This window comes from Emydura macquarii, unplaced genomic scaffold (genome assembly GCF_026122565.2).
Source record: "Emydura macquarii macquarii isolate MOO-44397 ecotype Brisbane River unplaced genomic scaffold, CSIRO-AGI_Emac_v2 contig_450, whole genome shotgun sequence".
NCBI classification, from domain to species: domain Eukaryota; kingdom Metazoa; phylum Chordata; order Testudines; family Chelidae; genus Emydura; species Emydura macquarii.
The window spans coordinates 3,485,253-3,491,670 of record NW_027130587.1 but is presented as its reverse complement, the minus strand read 5'-3'; the positions used below and the strand labels follow the sequence as shown (position 1 = coordinate 3,491,670).

The following is a 6,418-nucleotide window of genomic DNA, read 5'->3' as shown; positions in this document are numbered from 1 at the left end:
GTAAGATAACAATAAGCACAATATTCGCCTAGGAATTTGTCTAGCCTAGGAAAGTAGCAAAAAACAACATGACCAGATGTAGATAAAATTGCTTCCAATGATGATGATAAAACTATTTGTAGTCAGGGACCAAGACCCACTGTTAGGCACTGAACAAACACACACAAAAATCCCTGTCCCAAACAGCTTGCAATCACTTTTAGTTTACCGTCTTACTTTTCTGTGCAAATATTCATTGTGTGTGTAATGGAGATACAATGGGCCAAATTCTCTGGGACTATAAATTAGCACAGCTGCATTGAGGTCAGTGGAGCTGTGCCAATTTAGATCATTAGTGACCAGTTGGACCAGTTATGTCTTTTTATACCAATTATGTTTACACACTGATTTATAAACATTTCAGGTAGACTCCTATCTGTCATAATTACTTGATCCATTTAGTTTGGGAGTCCGAGTTATGTAAGAAGGTGGAGTACAACTTGGGAAATGTGGGGTAGAGAAGGAAACAAATGTAAACATTTCCAGATGCTGTCATAGTTCCATAGAGTTTAAGGCCAGAAGGGACAATTAGATCATCTAGTCTGACCTCAACTTTATGTAACCTGCATTTAGCCTGAGATTTTCTAAGCTACTAAACAATTTGGATGGGTATTGGGACTCCGGAACCCTTAGATGGCTTTGAAAATCTCAGCGTTAAACCATTGACATGTGCCTGCAACTTTAGCTTCACCTGAACAACGTTTTGTGTGTGTTATGTTCTATGTACTTTTGAGAATGATTGTCAGTCTTCTAGGAATCAGTGTCGCTGTCACATTCTCTGGGAGAGTCCAAGGACAGAGATGGAAACTTCTACAGAGGCAGAGACTAATTTGTTTCTGGGCAATTGCTGTGCTCTCTCTAACTACCAGCCATGCCAGTCAGAAGAAAGCTTCAGAGGTGAGATCGGAAGCGATGAAGTGACTTGGTGGTATGGAAGGAGGAGGGGAACAAAATCCAGCTAGAGGGAGCAAGGCAAGTGAAAGAAGCTTCTACAACTGGAGAGGCTGGACTGTGGGGAACGAGTGGGTTGGGGAAGTAGGAGATGTGTGGTTGGAGGTAGGGGGAGAGAATGGAGGCATGGACAGACAAGAGGAGCTATATGAAAGACAGCCTCAGAATGTCAGGGTGGCTATTTTGAGTGAGTGAGTGGGTGGGAAATAGGCAGAGAGGTAACGGGAGATTGGAAGAGTTCAGTGAGTACCTGTGGGGAATGGAGTGTTTTGAAGAACACTGAAGAAGATGGGTGGAATGAGTTTATGGACTGCATTGGAAGCAAGAGCAATTTAAAATATATACATTGCAAGCACTTTCAGTGCCCATGTTAATGGCAAAAACCCCTATCGCAATGCACCAAGGAAGTACGGAAGGACAAGTATTAATCATAAGAATGCAGCAGTCATGTGGTCTCCATCCATCCTTTCCTGTCTCCTTCCAAACTCTCCATGCGCTGTTGCAATAGTTTTGATTTCAGTTTCCCCCACAGTGGATCACTGCAGTAAGTCATCTCATGCGCCCAACTGGGGTAGAACATATGCAAATATTCAGAAGCAAGGAAATGAAGAAATTTGATGCAACTGCTATTGCTCAGCGTGTTTCACAATCATGGGGCTGTGATGCAAAAGCTCTGGAGCAAATTGCTAAGCAGAAAAGGCTTAAACCCAGTAAACCTGAGCTATCCTGCTACAAGCTATCAGTCCTTCCACTTCAGGGCACACACTGCTCACCAGAAGAGGTCAGGAAGAAACATCCTTCCTGGATCAGTGTACTGAGCCTATTTGGTGTTTTAAGCCTTCCTGTGAGGCGACAGACACAGGCTGCTGCTACCTGGTGTTGGCTCTGAGGTAAATTGGGGGCGGGGGGGTGGTGGTTCATAACAAATAATGTCCTGAATTTTCTGGCTGCATTTCAAGCACTTTGAACAGGAGATGTATGAGAGAAGTGACACATATTGTTTTATCAGTGATGTGATGGTTATAGTGTCTTGTCTTCAGCTGAAAGGTAGTGACCAATGCAAAAGGAAGGGCCCTAGATTCAGCAGATAGATCCAGTGTGGCAAACTGTAATTTTCTACCAAAGTTGACTTTCCCTACATTTGCAATAAACCCATTATAGGTCGTAAACCATGTTCAAAATATCATGATGATCTGGTTCATCATCTCAGTGCTCAGACTCAACGCTGCTCTAATGCAAGCTATGCTATGCGCTCCCTGTACACAGGGAGATAAAGCAGCTTAGATAGTTTTCCAAATGCAGGAGATGAGATTGAAAAATGCCTTCTGTGCCATCCCTATCAACTGAAACAAAGCTGACGGGAGCTGCGCCAGCTGTAGATGCTGTTGCAAACAAGGGGATCAAATATCTGATAGATATTTTGCATATAATCCTACTTCTAACTGTACCTTTCTGTAGCGAGGACGCGCATTCAGCTTCACGGCAGCATGCTGCAAAGTTGGGGCAAACCACAGAGTGCCCAGGGATCTTTAATATCCACCCAGAGCAGGCGTGATCTGAGTCCTTGCCCCCCACAGCCAGACACAGTAATCGCCTTGGAACTCCCTGCCTCAAAGAGCAGGAAGGGCAGCCGTGAGTTGGGTCAGGCTCTCAACACACAGCAGGGCTTGTCTTGGATTCAGATTTATTCCTGAAGGTGGGGCCTATGCCGGGATTTGAACCTAGAGCCAGCTCTATGTCCCACTGTGGGTGGGAGTCAGCTCTTAGCACCAGGTCTTGCTCGTGGGGGAGTTGGATCTTGGAGCCAGGACTCGACCTGAGAGCATTCAGATTTGAACCTGAAATGGGGCCCTGCCCAGGTATATGAAGCTCAAGCTAGGCCCTGCCTGGGGATCTGCTCTTGGAGCCAGGGGGGGATTCAGCTCCCACAGTGATACCCTGGCCTGAGAGTACTGGGCTCCGGGGGCCAGGTCCTCTTGTGGGGTGATGGGATCTCAGGGCTAGGCCCAATTGGGGGGTGAGGATAGGGTCCTGATATTAAGGACTTTGCCTTATACCATCCCCCCCCCCCCCAAAAAAAAAAAAAAAAAAAAAAATTGTCCTGATTTTTCACACTTGCTATCTGGCCACCCTTAGTGAGGGGATCTTGGGCCCAGGCCCTGCCTAGGGGGCTGATTTCCACCCTGGCGCGCTGAGCTGTGCTACCTCCCACCCCCAGAGGGCGCTCTGTCGGCACCGGCCAGCGGGCACACGAGAGGCCGTTCTAGCTTAAGCCTCCCTCTTTGTGGCTTCCGCCGCTCTGGCCCCCACATCTCGGTGGCGGCTGGCTGGCTGTCTCCAGCCTGGGTGGGCAGTTGCCATAGCGCCGCCGCCGCGCGGTGCGGAGCGGGAGGTTCGGTCCAGCCGCCCCCTCCCCCCCCCTCGGAGCCGGAGGGGCGGGCCCGGGCCGGGTAACACCGGAGACACCCCCTCCTGGGAGCGAGGAGCAGCGCAGGTGGGGGCCGGGGAGATGGGCTACTGGCGGGTGGTGGGAGGGGCTGCCCGGGGCTGTGGTGGGGTGGGGGGGGTGGGGGGGCTGGGTCGATGGTTGGTTTGTTTGTTGGGGGGTGCAGGAGGGGGCGGCCCCGGACTTCGTTCTCTGCAGGCGGGGTGAGGCGCAGGGGCTGTATGCTGCAGAGCGGTGGCTGAAGGGCCGGGGAGCCCCTTTCCAAGGTGTGCTGGGCAAAGCGGAGGCTGCCCGGGGCCGTGGGGAGGGGGCGTTAGGAGCTGCTGTGGTAAGTCAGTCCCCTTCCCCTTTGTGTGCCTCGCTTTCCCCATCTGTCCCATGGCCGGAGTGACACCGACCCGCCTCGCAGGGGGGTGGTTGGGTGAGTCACTCGCTGTGTGTAAACACAGGGAGGCCGTGGAGCTCTGTGGAAGTGCCCAGCCGTTTGCTCTCATTTTCATGTGATCACCTCCAAAGGGCCCGGCTGGTTTGGTACGATGCCAGTGGCACCAGGACGCTGTTTTCTTGATGTAATGGAGCCAGCCTGGTTCCTCAGTTTAATTTTGCCCTTATATGTTAAATACCTTCCCTGTTTCTGTGTCATAAACACAATCCGGCAAAAAATAAATACCTAGCTTAACGAAGTGTAAGTAATGGAGATGTAACAGGAAGTCAAAGGGCCATTATCTGTGAGTAAGTGAAAATTGAAGGTAGTTTCATTAATAGACAACATGTTTTCTGTGTTGTTGAAGTACTATTCTGTTTCATTGTAGGGTATTATAAATAAGTTTGTCACACTGAAAACTCACACACAGTCCATCCAGTCTGAATTTTTACAGATTAGGCACTTATTGGGGGGAGGGTGGGATGGGGTGATGGTGAAGCATATGCAAACACTTCAAATGTTTTGAAAGTTAAAGGAAGGGCTCTTGCACTTTGTAACATACCTTCTAATGTATCCTTATGACAGCAGAAGGCACTGGGATGCTGTGGAGGTTAGCATGATATAAGAACCCAGACAGAAGGATTTTGCTTAACAGTTCTCAGATCCTAATAGTGTGCAAGGTGATGTTCTTTAATCTGCCAAGAGATATGGAAGTGTGTTCATTTATGTTTTGTTTTCTAAGACTCTGCATTGTCACTAATTTTGTCACAGAATATGTGCACAGTATGTGCTACTAGAGCATGCTGTGCAATTCTTAATTAGATTTTCTCTTTAGAGGACTATTACACGATGGTGTATTAAATTGTGTTACTCGCTGGATAAATAAGGATCTGGACTAAGGAACATACTTCTCTAGTTTCAGCACTCCATTTCATTATGCTGGTGATTGGAAAGCACAGTAATTGTTTATTTAGGATTATCTTTCTGCCATTTAGATGGTAGTGGGTTTTCTTTTTCTTACAAAAACTGTGCTAACTGAAAATTGATACGGCATAGATGGCAACATTACTCCTTTTTGGTTTTGTTAAAAATGTACTCATTGTCATAATTTTCACTAGTACCATCTTATTTTGCCAGATCCAAAGAAGCCGAACCCAAACAAATATTAGCAGAAGAGTAGTGAAGGTGAACTATTTGTGCTTAAATTATATTTTTATATTATTTCCTGCATGTTCTAGACCCTCACTTCCCCACATACTCAAAATATTATGTCTCTATAACACCTTCTGTGTTCACAATGTTGGGGGTAAGACAGATTTGTAGTTATAGCTGCAAATTGCCCTATGGATAAACATAATGGCCATTAATGGAACAACTGGGTCCAATGAAACAAATTGGTCCACCTAAATCCATTACCTCATCTCCCACACTGGCCTATGCTAGCTGCTTAAGGATGCATCCTGTGTGTGATTGGAGGATTGTCTAACTATAGAGCAGCATGGTTCAGACTCTCCCTCTGTCAGTAATAATCAGACTTTAATGAAAACAGAGATCTTCCACTGTGGTTTATAGATGTGGATAAATGTTTGTTTATTACTCATGCCTTTCCTGAGGTGAAATAGACTTAGAACAAGGGTTCTCAAACTGGGGATTGGGACCCTTCAAGGGGTCATGAGTTTATTATGGGAAGGGGGGGGGAGCTGTCAGCCCCCTTCCATGCCATGGCTGACAGCCAGAGCCCTTCAGAGCTGTGTGGCTGGAGAGCAGCAGCTGCTGGCCCCCTGCCCTGAAGGCAGCGCTGCCCCCAGCAGCAGCACAGAAGTAAGGGTGGAATGTCACCGGGGGCCTGTCATGGGAGGGGTTGTCACTTTTTGGGGGGGTCGTTACAGCCTGAAATATTTTCAAAGGGAGTCCCAGAAAAACAAGTTTGAGGACCCCTGACTTAGAACAACTCAGGTTTCCACAGAGGTTACTCCCTTTGAATGGAGTATCTCTGTATCCTCTCTTCCTATGCTTGCAAGATTAAAAATAAACAAACCAGAAAGCCATACAATAATATCTTTAAACTATTGGTAGTATGCTAGGTGCATTTATCTTGGCAAGTTAATTCCTTCCTGCCTTCCCCATCCCAAACCTGTAGTCCTTCTCTTTATTGTTGTTGGCTTTGGAAATATATGTTTTAATTTTGGTAGGTGAAGATGTACTGATTACTTGTAATACTGTAGCCTTGTAATTCAACCCACCAAGTTTGTTGGTTTCGTTTACTTATAACCTAATTGTAAATTCCTTGGAGCAGGGACCGACTTAAATACATGTTTGTTCAGTGCCTAACTATTTTGCAAGCAATATTAAACCTCATGCTTCAGGCCTTAAGCTACTCCCTATAGAGATCAGGATGAAACTTCATGTGGAGGCAGGTTATCCTGTAGCTGTTTACTGTGGAAATCATGCACCTTCCTCTGAAGCACTTGGTTAGATTTTACTCAGTTTCTCTAAACTGGAGATGAGGTTCATCAATCTGTAATTCCTGGAAACTCCTCATGGCTTTTTTTTCTGGA

General features: G+C 46.7%; 1 protein-coding gene across 3 annotated transcripts in view; it reads left to right on the top strand.

The window, feature by feature from the left end:
- The first annotated feature begins 3,343 nt into the window (after window positions 1-3,343).
- RFFL (ring finger and FYVE like domain containing E3 ubiquitin protein ligase) overlaps window positions 3,344-6,418 on the top strand; it is a 38,861-nt gene continuing 35,786 nt past the window's right edge. The window contains exon 1 of one of the 3 annotated variants that reach the window (XM_067537775.1): window positions 3,344-3,484. The gene's annotated coding sequence lies outside the window, so the exon portion shown is untranslated. Of the gene's footprint in view, window positions 3,485-3,686; window positions 3,765-5,026; window positions 5,046-6,418 lie in introns of those variants that run through there. The other 2 variants (XM_067537778.1, XM_067537777.1) reach the window with 2 other exon arrangements.